The sequence below is a fragment of the Mobula hypostoma genome, chromosome 13 (genome assembly GCF_963921235.1).
Source record: "Mobula hypostoma chromosome 13, sMobHyp1.1, whole genome shotgun sequence".
NCBI lineage: Eukaryota > Metazoa > Chordata > Chondrichthyes > Myliobatiformes > Myliobatidae > Mobula > Mobula hypostoma.
In genome coordinates this window covers 95,082,428-95,100,629 of record NC_086109.1, presented here as the reverse complement: position 1 = coordinate 95,100,629, position 18,202 = coordinate 95,082,428, and positions in this window count along the sequence as shown.

Here is an 18,202-nt window from a genome sequence, read left to right as displayed (position 1 = left end):
TACCCCTCAACCATCAGGTCCCACACCACCAGGTTCAGGAACTGTTATTACCCCTCAACCATCAGGTCCCACACCACCAGGTTCAGGAACAGTTATTACCCCTCAACCATCAGGTCCCACACCACCAGGTTCAGGAACAGTTATTACCCCACAACCATCAGGTCCCACACCACCAGGTTCAGGAACAGTTATTACCCCTCAACCATCAGGTCCCACACCACCTGGTTCAGGAACAGTTATTACCCCTCAACCATCAGGGCCCACACCACCAGGTTCAGGAACAGTTATTACCCCACAACCATCAGGTCCCACACCACCAGGTTCAGGAACAGTTATTACCCCTCAACCATCAGGTCCCACACCACCATGTTCAGGAACAGTTATTACCCCTCAACCATCAGGGCCCACAGCACCAGGTTCAGGAACAGTTATTACCCCTCAACCATCAGGTCCCACACCATCAGGTTCAGGAACAGTTATTACCCCACAACCATCAGGTTCCACACCACCAGGTTCAGTGACAGTTATTACCCCTCAACCATCAGGTCCCACACCACCAGGTTCAGGGACAGTTATTACCCCTCAACCATCAGGTCCCACACCACCAGGTTCAGGAACAGTTATTACCCCTCAACCATCAGGTCCCACACCACCAGGTTCAGGGACAGTTATTACCCCTCAACCATCAGGTCCCACACCACCAGGTTCAGGGACAGTTATTACCCCTCAACCATCAGGTCCCACACCACCAGGTTCAGGAACAGTTATTAACCCTCAACCATCAGGTCCCACACCACCAGGTTCAGGAACAGTTATTACCCCTCAACCATCAGGTCCCACACCACCAGGTTCAGGAACAGTTATTACCCCTCAACCATCAGGTCCCACACCACCAGGTTCAGGAACAGTTATTACCCCTCAACCATCAGGTCCCACACCACCAGGTTCAGGGACAGTTATTACCCCTCAACCATCAGGTCCCACACCACCAGGTTCAGGGACAGTTATTACCCCTCAACCATCAGGTCCCACACCACCAGGTTCAGGAACAGTTATTACTCCTCAACCATCAGGTCCCACACCACGAGGTTCAGGAACAGTTATTACCCTTCAACCATCAGGTCCCACACCACCAGGTTCAGGGACAGTTATTACCCCTCAACCATCAGGTCCCACACCACCAGGTTCAGGAACAGTTATTACTCCTCAACCATCAGGTCCCACACCACCAGGTTCAGGAACAGTTATTACCCCTCAACCATCAGGTCCCACACCACCAGGTTCAGGAACAGTTATTACCCTACAACCATCAGGTCCCACACCACCAGGTTCAGGAACAGTTATTACCCCTCAACCATCAGGTCCCACGCCACCAGGTTCAGGAACAGTTATTACCCCACAACCGTCAGGTCCCACACCACCAGGTTCAGGAACAGTTATTACCCTACAACCATCAGGTCCCACACCACCAGGTTCAGGAACAGTTATTACCCCCCAACCATCAGGTCCCACACCACCAGGTTCAGGAACAGTTATTACCCTACAACCATCAGGTCCCACACCACCAGGTTCAGGAACAGTTATTACCCTACAACCATCAGGCTCCTGAACTGGTATTTATTATTTCATTCATCTCCACCTTGAACTGATTCCACAATCTGCAGACTCACTTCCACTGACCCTGTACAACCCATGTTCTCAGTATTAATTTTTTTTTTGTTAATTGCCCAAATTTTCTTCTTTTGAACATTGCTTGGTTGTCATCATTGCTATGCAGAGTTTTGTATAAATTCTACTGTATTTCTTTATTTTCCCTGTGAATATCTGCAAGAAAATAAATTTCAGGGTAGTGCAAGGTGACATATATGTACTTTGATAATAAATTTACTTTGAAAAGGAAAGAAACTGTGGCCTGGGACAGAATCTTAGCCCAAAAACTTTAACCAACCAAGAGGAATATTTAGAAGCTTCAAACATCACGGATAAACTCTTTGTCAAGCATCTGTGCTCCATCCACCAAAACTGGCATTTCCTGGTGGCTAAATATTTAAATTCCTATTCACAGTCCCATTCCGGCATGCTTGTCCATGTCCTCACCTTTTGCCATGATGGGGCCACTTCGAGGTGGATGAACAGCATCTTAGATCGGTCCAGTTAGCCTCCAACACAGTGGCATGAATATCGATTTCTCCTTCCGGTAATTTTTCCCCTCCCCCCTCCCTCTTCCTCTATTTCCCATTCTGACCTCTCATCTCTTCCCACCCGCCTATCACCTCCTTCTGGTGACCCTCCTCCTTCCCTTTCTCCTATGGTCCACTCTCCTCGCCTATCAGATTCCTTCCACTCCAGCCCCTGACCTTTCCCACCCACCTGGCTTCACCTACCACCTTCTAGCTAGCCTTCTTCCCCTCCCCCCACACACCTTTTTATTCCGGTATCTTCCGCCTTCCTTTCCAGTCCCAATGAAGAGTCTCAGCCCAAACATTGACTGTTTACTCACTCCCACAGATGCTGCCCGACCCGCAGAGTTCCTCCGGCATTTTGTGTGTGGTGTTGTGCTTGCATATTGTGCTGGCTCAGAGGTGGAATGAATCTGCATTAATCCCTGTTTGAAGTTATTTTGTCCTCTCCCTGTTTTGGGAATTTTCCGGATCTGGCCATCTTTCTGTGTACCTGCAGTTTGCTGGCCCAGAGAGCAGGTGGAGGAATAGGGCACGCTGAAGATCGCATTGTTGGACTGAACGGTAAGGAGACTTGTCACCATTGAGGTCTGTAACATTAGAACAGAGACTAGTACAGCACAGGAACAGGCCCTTCAGCCCATAGTGATGTGCTGCATCGATTAAATTAGTAATCAAATGGCCAACTAAACTAATCTCTTCTGCCTACACAATGTCCATTTCCTTCCATTTTCCTCACATTCAAGTGCCCATATAAACATCCCTGAAACACCCCTAATGTATCTGCCCCTACACTACCATGGGCAGCTCATTCCAGGTACTCAGCACTCTGTGTAAAAAACATGCCCCTCACATCTCCTCTGAAATTGCCCCCTCTCACCTCAGTTGCAAGCGGCTTGGTATTAGATACTACAACTCCTGGAAAAAGATACTGTCTGTCTTCTCATAATCGATAAACCTCTATCAGATCTCCCCTTAGTCTCCTCTGGTCCAGAGAAAACAAGCCACTTTTGTCCAACCTCTCATTGAAATGCATGCCCTCTAGTCCAGGCAAAATCCTGGTAAACCTCCTCTGCACCCTCTCCAGAGCTTGGGCAACCTTCCTATGTTGGAGCAACCAGAACTGTGTGCACTACTCCAGGTGCAGCCTAACTAGAGTTTTGTCAAACTGCAGCATAACTTTGTGACTTTTGAACTCAATGCCTCAGCTAAAAAAAGCAAGGCTTCTTAACGACCCTATTGTGCATTTAGACAATAAGGCTGTATACCAACAGCACCCTTTGTAAAATATTCTCATCAGGACAGGGAGTGCAATGTTGCATTTGCTTTAGACGAGCTGCGTGGGCAGATGTCATTATCAGTGTTGCCTCTGTCACCTTACCAATTATCTGCAGGTCAAAACTTTGTGGGACTTGTCACCTGATGCTTTAAATAACCTCAAGAGGTTCTGCAGATGCTGGAAGTCTTGAGCAACACACAAAATATACTGGAGGAGCTCAGCAGGTCAGGGAGTAACAGTCGACGTTTGGAGCTGAGACCCGTCATCAGGACTGGAAAGGAAGTAGGTAGACAAGAAGGGCGGAGGCAGGGGGAGGCTGTACTAGCTGGCAGGTGATAGGTGAGCGGATGAAGGGGAGGGGGTGTGAAGTAAGAAATGTTGACTCTTTATTCCCCTCCATAGATGCTGCCTGACCTACTGAGCTCCTCCAGCATTTTGTGTGTGAAGTGTTAAATAACCTCCTCTCCCCTCCCTGCCATAATTCTAGCTACATTTCCTTCATTCTCCTGTCGGCATGGGGTCTGTATCAAGTCCAGAATCCAGGGTGGAATGAATACCCGGATGGAATGTCTTATCTGGAGATCTGAAGGTTAACCTTGTTTGATACTCCCTAACTTCTTGCTCGATAGAGGACAGTCTCAGTTTCGTCATTCTCTGCATAGAGCTGCTCCTCAGCACTGGACCCAGTCCAGTAACTCTCCGCTGCACATCTCTAACCATAAGGCAATAAGACCTAGAGTAGTAGCAGACCCAGGCCACTCAGCCCTAAAGTCCATCTTGGATGATATATTAATTCCATTCTCCAAGTAACCTTTGACACCCTTACTAATCAAGAACCAATCTCCCCTTTACATACACCCAGTGACTTGCCTTCCACAGCTCTTTTGCATCTTTTCAATTTACTGTGGCAGGAGTCAGACTCAATGCCTTTCCCACTATCTCGGAGGGGGCAGGGACCATTTTACCTCTGTGAGCCTGCTCCACCATTCGATGTGATCATGATTGATCCATTCCCCGTCTCCCCAAAACTATTGATGCCATCTGTAGCTCTACTATCATGATGAGGCAAAACTGCGGCGGGAGGAGCAACACCTCAAATTTCCATCATGTGCAAGAGGGCGGAGGGAGCTCACACAATGACTCTGGCTTTCTGAGGCTAAGATGAATGGAAATGAAGGTGAGGAAGCACAGAAACCAACTCTTGCCCTCCCCCATCCCCTCCCCATCTCCTCCTCCATCTCCTCCTCCGTCACCTCCTCCATCTCCTCCATCCCTCCTCCATCTCCTCCTCCATCACCTCCCCATCCCCTCCTCCATCTCCTCTTCCATCACCTCCTCCATCTCCTCCATCCCCTCCTCCCTCCTCCTCCATCACCTCATCCATCTCCATCACCTCCTCCATCCCCTCCTCCATCACCTCCTCCATCCCCTCCTCCATCTCCTCCTCCATCAGCTCCCCCATCCCCTCCTCCCTCCTCCTCCATCACCTCCTCCATCCCCTCCTCCTCCATCACCTCCTCCATCCCCTCCTCCATCACCTCCTCCATCTCCTCCTCCCTCCTCCTCCATCACCTCCTCCATCTCCTCCATCACCTCCTCCATCTCCTCCTCCCTCCTCCTCCATCACCTCCTCCATCTCCTCCATCACCTCCTCCATCCCCTCCTCCATCTCCTCCATCACCTCCATCTCCTCCATCCCCTCCTCCCTCCTCCTCCATCACCTCCTCCATCTCCTCCTCCATCACCTTCTCCATCTCCTCTTTCATCACCTCCTCCATCCCCTCCATCACCTCCTCCCTCTTCCTCCATCACCTCCTCCATCACCTCCTCCATCTCGTCCTCCATCACCTCCTCCATCTCCTCCTCCATCTCCTCCTCCATCACCTCCTCCAACCCCTCCTCCTCCATCACCTGCTCCATCACTTCCTCCATCACCTCCTCCATCACCTCACAGCTTTGATGATGTCCAACCAACTCATCTAAATAACAAGACTTTCATCCACACCTTGAACCTGCCCTCTTGGGGACATCACGAGCAAGAGGCCACAAACGATGCAGGGGAGATGCCAAATGTTTTTATATCAAAATAAATTTTTATTCATAATAAAAAATATTTACAAGTATAAACCATGAAATAGCTGATGAAGGGCCTTTGCCCAAAACATCGACTGTTTATTCCTCTCCATAGATGCTGCCCGACCTGCTGAGTTCCTCCAGCATTTTGTATGTGTAAACTATACAAAGTTTATATTCTTACAACCATAGTCGATGCATTAAGCATTCTCTGACATTTCTTAAAACCAGTGGACTGTTCAAATAGAATAGAATAGAACTTCGTTGTCGTTGCTGTAGACAACAGAATTGTGGTGCCACTCCAGTCCATGCAAAACATATTTACAAAGCATATGGTATGTCTTAATTAAACATTTCCCATATTTACTTGCAGCAAGTGACTTCAAAAGTCCAGAACACTCAAAGGCCATTGGCAAGCCAGGCTGTAGCGTTATTCAGCTGCACAACAGCCCTTGGGAAGAAGCTGTTTTACAGCCTTACTGTCTTGGCTAAGATGTTTCTGTATCTCCTACCAGATGGCAGGAGATTGAAAAGGCGACGTACGGGATGGGATGGGTCTTTAATGATGTTATGAGTGTTCCGTAGGAATCGAGAGTTGTAGATGGTCTCCAGGTGGTCCGGTAGTTGAGTCCCAATGATGAGCTGAACTGTCCTAGTCAATAAAAGCTGGCCAGTAATTTTTGAGGCAGATGGGCTCGACTTAAGCACTGCGGGAGTGCAGTCTCTGTTGTGACTTCCCTACTATGGAGGCTGGTAAGAGAGCACTCGTGACTCGTGGCCCTCTGGGGAGGTACGCTACTGCAGTAACTGAGAGGCTTCTTCACCCAACCCGGCCCCTCCCTGTCCAGTAGTGGAAGACTCCTTACAATAGATGCTGGGATTGAACTATTACAGCTTGGGGTGTCGGAGGTTGGGGTTCAGAGTTTGGTCCAAACGTCCTCTCTAAGGTGTCTCTGTACAAACTCTTCATGGAATGCGTGGGTTTTCTCCAGGTCCTCTGGTTTCCTCCCACAGTCCAAAGACGTACCAGGTAGTTTAATTGATCACTGTAAGCTGTCCCGTGGTTAGGTTAGGGTTAAACCGGGGTTGTTGAACGTTGGTTGGTGGTGCAGCTCAAAGAACCAGAAAGGCCTACTCCACATTGTATCTCTAAGTAAACAAATAAACCCAAATTGTGATCCTCCACCATTGGAGAGAACATCTTCACACATATTCCCTCTCCATAGATGCTGCCTGACCTGCTGAGTTCTTCCAGTATTTTGTGTGTTACTCAAGCTGTCAGAGGGTGCTGCGGAGAGGGCACCTCCCTCGAAGGAGCTGTTGGGCTACTGATCAAATGAAAACTGCAAAACTGCAAAAAATATGTTAGTTTTATTTGGCCAAGGCATAGAGGGAAACAGGACAAAGCTGGGAGGAGGTCAGCCATGACCCACCGACTAGGAGCACAGGGCTGAATGGTCTCTTGTTCATGTTCAGCGCCTGGTTTGGGATAACTGAGCTTTGAGAAACCTCAGCATGCGATCCCTAAGAAACTATCACCCAAGTCTCAGCTTGTGTTTCCTGGTGAGGGGGAAATTGCTTGAATCCTTCTGTCACCAATAATTGCTTAAAGTAATCTGTCTCTAACTCTAACTGCAATCATCTCATCACTGCAGGCAAACATGTTACAAAAATGATGAATAACTTGTCAGCTTGAAAATGCTTGAAGGAGCGGTTGTTGTAATTTTGGCACAGACACGGAGAACGTCTAATCTCATGTTTCTCCCACTATCAATCTTCCCTACAAGCCCGAGTTATTTCCAATTAAACCGATTTCAAATCAAGAGCCATCACTCTGCCAGATCTCTTTTCTGGCTTCTTCCTCTCTCCTCCTCCTATTCCTCTCTCCTCCCCTCCTTCCCCTCTCCTCCCATCCTTCCTCTCTCATCCCCTCCTTCCTCTCTCTTCCCATCCTTCCTCTCTCCGACCTCCCTCACTCCTGACTCCCTCTGCAAACTCCTCCCTCCTGTCTCCTTCTCTCCCTCCTCTCTTCTGTCCTAATTTTTCTCCTGTCCTTCCCTTCTCCTCCCCTGCCTTTCTTCACTTGCCCTTCTTGGCCCCTGCCATCTCTCCTCTTCCTGTCCTCCTCCATCTCCTCCCCACCCTCTTCTCTCTCCTGCCCTCCCGATTCTCTCCTTGCCCCTCTCCTCTCCTACCGTGCCTCCTACCATCCCCCTCTCCTCCCCCCCCCCTTGCCCTCAGTGATTGGAAGAGAGTTTAGGGGCAAAGTTGGTGTTTGTTTTTTACACAGAGAGTGGTTGGAACACCCTGCCGGGGCAGATACATTGGGGGCCTATAAGAGATCCTTGGACAGGCACATGGAGGAAAGGAAAACAGAGAGATTTATGGAAGGGAAGGACCTTGGATCTCGTTGGGCATAAACTGGCTGTTACATTCTAAAAGAACTTCATCGTAAAGGACTTGAAGACATCTGAAGATGGGATCATCCTAATTGGTATGCAAGACCTTGAGCCCTTTGACAACAGGACAATCTTGCAACAGTTATGGCCAAGAAAAGTCTTCAACTCATACCTAGCTAAAGACTTGCAGGGATCCATGGAAACAACAGGGTGGTGGGACGAACTGGAGAGCTCTTTTAAAGAGCTACTAATGACAGGATGGGCTGAGTGGCCTCTCTCAGTCCTCAGAACTCGTTCTGGTGACACCTTGGATCTTCTCTCTCCGTACCCTGACCAAAGATTGAGAGCTCCAGCTGGTAACCAGTTCTTGGATATTATCTGAAAGACATGAACACAGAAAACACCCAAAAACAACCACCCCCAGTGTCCATCTGCGAAAACCTGTCACAACTTTACCCGTCCAGCCTCAAGTTTTGGGGTAAAAACCTGGGACGACCTTGAGAATAACCCCCATGATACTGAACATAGCCCCATTATACTGATCATAACCCCCATGATATTGATCATAACCACATGATACTGATCATAACCACATGATACTGATCATAACGCCATGATATTGATCATAACCACATGATACTGATCATAACGCCATGATATTGATCATAACACCATGATATTGATCATAACCCCATGATATTGATCATAACCACATGATACTGATCATAACCACATGATATTGATCATAACCACATGATACTGATCATAACGCCATAATATTGATCATAACCCCATGATATTGATCATAACCCCATGATACTGATCATAACCCCATGATATTGATCATAACCCCATTATACTGATCATAACCACATGATATTGATCATAACCCCATTATACTGATCATAACCCCATGATATTGATCATAACGCCATGATACTGATCATAACGCCATGATACTGATCATAACCCCATGATATTGATCATAACCCCATGATACTGATCATAACCACATGATATTGATCATAACCCCATGATACTGATCATAACGCCATGATACTGATCATAACCCCATGATATTGATCATAACCCCATGATACTGATCATAACGCCATGATACTGATCATAACCCCATGATATTGATCATAACCCCATGCCAAGCCCATACTCTTCAACGGACCTCTCATTAGATCAGCTTTATTTGCCACAGCATACAGTGAAATGCGTCAATGACCAACCCAGTCTGAGGACTGAGCTGGGGGCAGCCCACAAATATCACCATGCTTCTGGCATCAACATGGCACACCCACAACTGACTAACCCTAACCCGTACATCTTTGGACTGTGGGAGGAAACCGGAGCACCCGGAAGAAACCCTCCCAATCATGGGGAGAACAGACAAAGTCCTTACAGCCAGCGGAGGGAACTGGTCCCCAATTGTTGGCACTACTGTGCATTATGCTAACTGCTAAGCTGCAGTGTTGGACCTCTTGAATGATAAACATAGAACAGGCCATTCGGCCCACAATGTTGTGCCAAACCACCTAAAAAGCAAATCAAACACACCCAAACACTAATCCCTCCTACCTACATCAAGCCCATGTCCCTCCATCTTCCCTACATCCATTTGGCTACCCAAACATCTCTTAAAAGACTTTAGTGTATTTGCCTCTATCACCACACCAGGTAGCACATTCCAAGCATCCACCACTCTCTGAGTGCAAAACTGACCCCTCACACCCCCTTGAACACACCCCGTCTTATCTTCAATGCATGCCCTCCGATATTAGACATTTCTACCCTGGGACACAAATATTCCATGCCCACTCTATCTATGCCTCTCATAATCTTGTAAAGCTCTATCAGATCTCCCCTTATCCTCCTGAGCTTCAGAGAAAACAACCCAGGTTTATCCAGCCTCTCGTGATGGCACATGACCTCTAAACCAGGCAGCATCCTGGTAAACCTCTTCTGCAACCTCTGCAAAGCCTCAACATTCTCCCTACAGTAGGGTAACCACAGCTGTATGCAATACTCCAGATGTGGCCAAACCAGAGCTTCATAAAGTTGCAACATAACCTCCTGACTTTTGAATTCAATGCCTCGACTAATAAAAACAAGCATTCCATAAGCCTTTTTAACCATCTTACCTTCATGTGCAGGTATTTTTAAGGAAAAATTAACTAGGATCTCAAGATCTTTCTGCTTAGCATCACTGTTATGAATCCTAGTTTCCCTTTCCAGTGTACTGTCTCCTTGCATTTGCCCTACCGAGATGCAACACCTCATGTTTATCGGGATTAAACTCCATCTACCATTTCTCAGCAAATGAACTATATCATGCTGTATTCTTTACCAATCTTCTACACCATCCACAACTCCACCAATCTTGGTATCATCCACAAATTTACAAGCCCACCCACCTATGTTTTCATCCAGGTCATTTATATACACCACAGACAGCAGAGGTCCCAGCACAGGTCCCAATGGAACTCCGCTAATTACAGACCTCCAGCTCAAATAATTCTCTTCAACCACTACCCTCTGTCTTCTATGGGCAAGCCAGTTCTGAATCCAAACGGCCAATTCACTGCGGATCCCAGGCACCTTAATCTTCTGGATTAGCCGGCCGTGAGGGACTTTGTTGAACGCCTTACTAAAATCCATGTAGACAACGTTCACTGCCATATCCTCATCAATCGCTCTTGTCACCTTGACAAAAAACTCAATCAGGTTGGTAAGGCACGACATGCCACACACAAAGCCGTGCTGGCTCTCCCTAATTAGGCCAGGGGTTTTCAAATGCTCATATATCCTATCCCTAAGAATTTTCTCCAGCAATTTCCCTATGACTGATGTGAGGCTCACCAGTCTATAGTTCCCAGGACTTTCTCTTGTTCCCTTCTTACATAAAGGTAAAACGTTAGCCACTCACCTGTGGCTAGAGAGGACGCAAGGATACCAGTCAAGGGCCCTGCAATCTCGTCCCTTGCCTCCTTCAATAACCTGGGGTAAATCCCACTGGGCCCTGGGGTCTTATCCACTCATTAGGAGGACCAACACTTCCTTGTTCTTGACCTCTAAATTCCCTAATGTATTTATACATTCAGCACTGATCTCCTGGTCCCCCCATATCCTTTTCCTTGGTGAATACTGAAGCAAAGTACTCATTAGATACCTCTCTCACATTCTCTGCATACAAGCCACTGTTTCCCCCTTTATCCTGGAGAGGTGCCACCCTCTCCCTGGTTATCCTCTTGCTCTTGATGTATGTTCAGAATGCCTTAGGATTCACCTTAATCCAACTTGCCAAGGACTTTTCATGGCATCTTCTGGCTTTCCTAATTCCCTTTAGCTCTTTTCTGGCTTCTTTATACTCATCATGTGCTTTATTAGATCCTGACTTCCAAAGCTGTACATACTTTTCCTATTTCTTCTTGACTAAATTCATCACCTCTCTGGATAGTAAAGGTTCTCTTATCTTTCCATCCCCATCCTTCCTTCTAAAAGGAACACACCTTTCTTGTGCTCTGTGACTCTTAAACACCCTCCATGTGTCTGATGTGGACTTGCCAGGGAAAAGGTGTTCCCAATTAATGCTCTTAGTTCCTGCCTAATGCCCTCATAATTTGCCCTACCCCAATTTAAAACCCTCCCACAAGGACCATATCTATCCTTATTGATAGCTATCCTGAAAGTTAAGGAGTTGTGGTTACTGTTCACCCACAGAAAGGTCAGTCGCCTGGCCCAGCTCATTACCCAACACCAGGTCCAGTACAGCTCCTTCTCTCATTGGTCTGTCCACATATTAATTTAAGACGCCTTCCTGAATACACTTAACAAATTCAGCCCCATCTAAACCCCTTACACTAAGAAGGTGCTATCATGCAGCACCTACTCAGCGATAACCTGCTTACATATGCCCAGTTTGGGTTCCATCAAGACCACTCAGCTCCTGATCTCATCAACTCCTTGGTCTCAACATGGACCAAAGAGCTAAATACCAGAGGCAAGGTGAAGAGTGATAACCCTTGACATCAAGGCAGCATTTGACAGAGTATGGCATCAAGTGCCCTTGCTAAAATGGAGTCATTGGGAATTAGGGGAAAACCCTCTGCTGGTTGGAATCATACCTGACACAAAGGAAAATGGTTGTGGTGGTTGGAGGCCAACCATCTCATCTTCAGGACATCACTGCAGGAGTTCCTCAGGGAAGTGTCCTATGACCAACCATCTTCAGCTGCTTCATCAATGACTGGCCTTCCGTCATAAGGTCAGAAGTGGGGATGTTGGCAGAAGACTGCACAATGTTCTGCACCGTTCATGACTCCTCAGATAGTGAAGCGGTTCATACCCAAAGGCAGCAGGACCTGGACAATATCCAGACTTGAGCTGACCAGTGGCAAGTAACATTCGAGCCACGCAAGTTCCAGGCAATGACCATCTCCACAAGAGAAGGTCTAACCATCGTCCCTTGACATTCAGTGTCTCACCATCACTGAATCTCCTACTATCAACATCCTGGGGATTACCATTGACAGGAAACTGAACTGGTCTAACCATATAAACACTGTGGCTACCAGAGCAGGGCAAAGGCTAGGAATCCTGTGGCATGTAACATACCTCCTGACTCCCCAAAGCCTGTCCACCATCTACAAGGCTCAGGTTAAGAGTGTAATGGAATACTTGCCACTCACCTGGATGAGTGCAGCTCCATCAACACTCAAGAAATTCATCACCATCCAGTACAAGGCAGCCACTTGATTGGTACCCCTTCCACCAGCATCCAATCCCTCCACCATCGACAAACAGTTTTAGCAGTGTGTACTATCTACACGATGCCCTGCAACAACACACCAAAGTTCCTAAGGCAACACCTTCCAGACCCACAACCACTATTATCTAGAAGGACGAGAACAGCAGATACATGGGAACACCACTTGGAAATCCCCCTCCAAGTCACTCACCATCCTGACTTGGAAACATATTGCTGTTCCTTCATTGTCACTGGGTCAAAACCATGAAATTCCCTCCCTAATTGGCACTGTGGGTGTACCTACACCTCAGGGACCGCAGCGGTTCAAGAAGGCAGCTCATCAACACCTTCTCAAGGGCAACTGGGGATGGGGAATAAATGCCGGCTTAGCTGGCGATGCCCACATCCCGTAAATGAATTTTTTTTAAAGTCCCGGTTTAAATTAGGGAAGTTGGAATTCCCCATGATAACAACCCTAATATTTTTACACATTTCCTTCATCTGATTACGTATCTGTTCCACAATATCCCAGTGACTTTGGGGGGTCTGTAGTACAATCTCATCAGTGTGGTTACACCCTTCCTATTCCTGATTTCCACCCAAATGTAGTCAGTGTCTGACCCCTCCGTTATGTCTCCCCTGGGAGCAGCTGTGATATTGTCCCTGATCAGTCGTGCAATTCCATACCTTCTTTTACCTCCTTCTCTATCTTTTCTAAAACTTCGAAAACCTGGAACATTAATCATCCATTCCTGCCCCTCTCTCAACCAAGTTTCAGTAATGGCTACAACATGGTAGTTCCATGTATTGACGGGTTCTTTGCTTGATAACCTACATCGTTATGACCTTGCAATTTTCTGGTAACTTTTACTGTTTATTCTGCATCGTTATTGTTTCACTTTCTACTGCCTCAGGGTAATGATTTGATCTGTATGAATAGTGTACAAGACAAACTTATCACTGTATCTGGGGACACGTGACAATAATAAACCGATTCCAATACCAGAGGCAAAGTCTTAGATTCATTCTTACCCCCTTGGCTGTAAGTTCACCTTCCACCCACGCTATCCTTGGTTTGGAGGATGGCTCGATTCTGGTTTAGTAGGGACTGCTACAGATGCTGGTGCTTGCCAGGGTGTGTGTGGGGGGGTTCTTTGGGCTTTGGTAGCTGCCACAGCATGCTGGTGGGGAGACACCTCAAAGGGCTGTGTGCCTTCCAGTCTGTGGCGGCTGCATGGGATCCCGCTGTAACACTGTCACGGCGGGTGTGTGAGCCATTTATTCCTCAGCATTACAGTACAAAGTTACATATTTGGGCATTAAGAATTAGCATAATATGAAATTGAGTTTTTTAAACCAAAAAAACTTTATTCATAGTTGAAGATATTTACAGGAACAAATATTGTAACACTTTTTCATTCTTACATTCATAGGCAATGTGTTTAGTGTTCGATTAAACCCAATAGCACTGTAGCCACTCAGGCAGCCCTCTGGGGTGGAAGATACTACAAGAATTTCGAGACTAAATTAAGTCAACATGGTCAGTCTGTGCGTTTGACTTCAGATCTGTCTCCCCTCCAAGCTCATCAGATCTGTGCTCGATGCAGAGGGCATGGCTTTAAGGTGAGAGGGGGAAAGTTTAAAAACTTATCAGGCAAGTTTTTACGCAGAGAGTGGAAGGTGCTTGGAACACGTTGCCTGGGCTGGTGGTGGACGCAGACACAATTGCAACACTTAAGAGGCATCTAGGCAGGCAGATGAACGGGCTGGGAGTGGAGGGATATCGGTCATGTGCAGGCAAACAAGATTGGTTTAAATTGAGATGGTGGTTGGCACGGACACTGTGGGCAAAGGGCCTGTTCCCTGTTGCACGTTCAATGTTCTAACATCCCTATTTACGTTAACCCTGGTCACTTCAACCATTCATTTCTGTTCATTCACCAGGGCTGGAGTCATGAGGTCATGGGCTGTTGAACGCGGCCGCCACACCGCCCCAGTCAGCAGTCGGAGTGGAACTGACTCCTGGGCAGGAGGTTCAGTCTCAGGTGAGATGGGTGGAGGGAGGGAAGGGCAAAAATTCTAATGGATGTTGATGAAGATTGCACAGGAGGGCTCTACGACAGTTCGTCAAAACTGGCATCAGCCTAACCACCATCAAAGGCATACTGTATACACAGAAAGGTGCTGGAAAAGGGCCAGTAACATCATGAAGGATCCCACCCACCCTGCTCATGGGCTATTTGTCCCACTCCCGTCAGGGAGGAGGCTACGTAGCATCCACTAGACTCAAAAAAGACAGTTACTTTCCCCGAGCAGTAAGACTGATCAATGCCTCTACCCACTAACTATCCCAACCACCACTACTTTTTCATTTCCTGTCAGTCACCCTATGTACAGACACTCCTGTGCCGAGCAACTTTATGGACATACAATCAATCTATGTATTTAAGCTATCTTACATATTTATGTTTATTTTGAGTTATTATTGCGTTCTTTATCTTTTGTGTGTTTTTTTTACTGCATCAGATCTGGAGTAACAATTATCTCGGTCTCCTTTACACTTGTGTACAGGAAATGACATTAAACAATCTTCAATCTTGATTACTTTGGAAATGGAATGTCATTTGACCAACTCCACGTGGAACATCGCCAAAACTAACTGACATACCCACTGCCGGAAATTAAGAAGTGTTTTCTAGAAAAGACATCAAACACAAACCTTTTGCATACATCAATTGATCTTGTACCAATGAGGCACCTGTCAATAACATAAGACAATTTATGGAATGTTCTGCTTGCATGATGCTAGTAACTTACTGGTTTATTATGGGTCTACGTACCAGGATATGGTGAAATACATTTGTGTCAGGAAGTGTGGAGGAGATTTGACCCAAGTGGAGACAATTAAGCAGTAAGCAATAACTTTAATAACAAGCTGCAAAATAACAAGCCAGAATGGGCCTTAGGTCAGACACTGAACACAGCAAGGTAACTGAAGCTCAGGAGCAACTTGTTGAGGCTGGCTGGTTCGTATAAGTGAACAAGGACTGTGGATGAGAGCTGGGTTTAAATAGGCTGCAGGTGATGGGTGTGAACAGGTAACTCCTGTTAGCTGGGTGGGGACTGGGAGGCACCTGCCTCTGCAGACCAGACACACTTGTTCACATGCTGTCTGTGCAGATCTATAATAGGCATCCATTAGTCTCGTGAGTCCATGGATTTGCGCCTTGCAGGCCTGGGCGAGGTTGTATGGAAGACCAGCAGTTGCCCATGCTGCAAGTCTCCCCTCTCCATGCCACCGATGTTGTCCAAGGGAAGGGCATTAGGACCCATACAGCTTGGCACTGGTGTAGTCGCAGAGCAATGTGTGGTTAAGTGCCTTGCTCAAGGACACAACACACTGCCTCAGCCAAGGCTCGATCTAGCGACCTTCAGATCACTAGACTGATGCCTTAACCACTTGGCCACGCACCAACTCTGGGCAGATCACTCCAAACATAAATACATCGAGGTAGGAAATAGAAACCAAGATGTAGAATATAGTACTGTAGCTACTGAGGAAATGCAGTGCAGCTCACTCTATCCAAGCCTTTCAAAATCTGGTAGGTTTCTATGAGAATCCCACCCCCCACCGGCCCCCATCCTTCCAAACTCCATTGAGTACAGACCTAGAGACATTAGGCACTCCTCATTGCCTGTGAAATCCTTTGGGTATTCCAGGGATGTGAAACTCACTAATATAAAAGTATCGTTTCAAACGATGCTGTTTTCATGTTCCTGAGAGCAGCTTTAGTTCTCCCCTCCTGTGAGTTCATTCCCTGTTCTATCGCTCACCATGCACTCTCACACATCCTCTGCAGGATTTCTTCAGTGAAAACTGCTTGTTCCTTTAATACTTCTAAATGACTTCTGATTTGCATTTGGATATTTATTCCAGAGAAACGTAGTAAATATAAGTTTCAAAGACTTAATGCAAACTGAAATTTCAAGCTGATACCGACCTGAAAATAGCTTGACAAAACAAGCCGCTAAGGGACAGCGAACCAGCTCGCAGTCCATCTGACGGGACTGGCTGTGAACTGGTTTTGAGCACTTCCCTCTCATCCTGTAAACCATTTGTTCAATCCTGGTTCAGATTTATTTATCGAAACAGACAGTGAAATGTGTTGTTTGTGTTAACAGACAGCACAACCCGAGGATGTGCTGGGGGCTGCCCGCGAGTGTCGCCACACATTCCAGTGCCAACATATCATGCCCACAATGTTCAGCAGAACAACACAAACGGCAACAACAATAACAACAGCACCAGAACAATACAGGAACAGCAAAATAAGCCCCTTTCCTCAACCCCCCCCCACCCCCCGCACCACACCCAGCCTCTCATACGCACAGACAGACCTGCAACCCCAAGACAGGGTCCCTCCAGGCCTCCAGTCCCTGGCCCCGGGCTCTTAGACTCACAGACTCGACCTTTGGACCGCTACTTGCGGACTCGCTGACTTCAGACTCCCTGCTCAGTCTGGCACAGTCGAAGTCTTCTCCTGGCAGGGATGTAGGCACCCACCCTCATTGCAATGTCCCTCCCCACCGCACTTGTCCCTCCACATCCTGCTCTGGTTCAGAATAAAATGAGAAGTTAAACCACGGAACAGGAAATAAAAACTGAAAAATCTGTTGAAAGGACCTGAAAGATTAGTTCTGTCCTGCCTCCACGGATGTTATGTAATTACTGATGGTTTCGGAGGAGAATCAGCCAATCAGCATGGGATTGATCTCGAATCGCACTGACACTTTAACATGCCTTATATTGAAGTGTGATATCTATTCCACTACCCAGCTCAACATGGCTAACTCCAGCTAAATCCTGTCCAATTCCCTCTGTTCATAATGGTTCCCAGGGACCGTATCAGCTGTGATTCCAATCACATACGGCGGCACGGTAGCGTTTCGGTTAGTGTAACGCTTTACAGTGCCAGTGTTAGGAGTTCAATTCCCACCATTGGCTGTATGGCATTTGTAAATTCTCCGTGTGACCATGTAGATTTCCTCCTGGCACTCTGGTTTCCTCCCACATTCCAAATACGTACGGGTTAGGGTTAGTAAGTTGTGGACATGCTACGTTAGCTCTGGTGGCACTCGCAGGCTGCCCCTCGCGCAATCCTACGATGGTTGGGGCTATCCTTCGTAAGGCCTGCACCTTCCCAAAGTTATTCTGCATGTTATCCTTCGTACAACTGAGAGAGGGAGGTGTATAAAGAAGAACCTGTTTCTGTGTAACAGGGGAGTGGGACTGATGGGATAACACTGAGCCTGCCAAGACTCGATGGGCTGAACAGCCTCCTTCTGAGTTAGAAGAATACATAAAACAATGATCAACAGACTGTTCATTGAATAGGAAAAGTGTCCAAGAACTAATGCTTCACATAATCCCACTAAGCTCATCACTGTACATGCTTTTTAATTATTTATGTAAATCATTTTCCTTGGAACCTACAGTCCTATCATAGGCCAAATA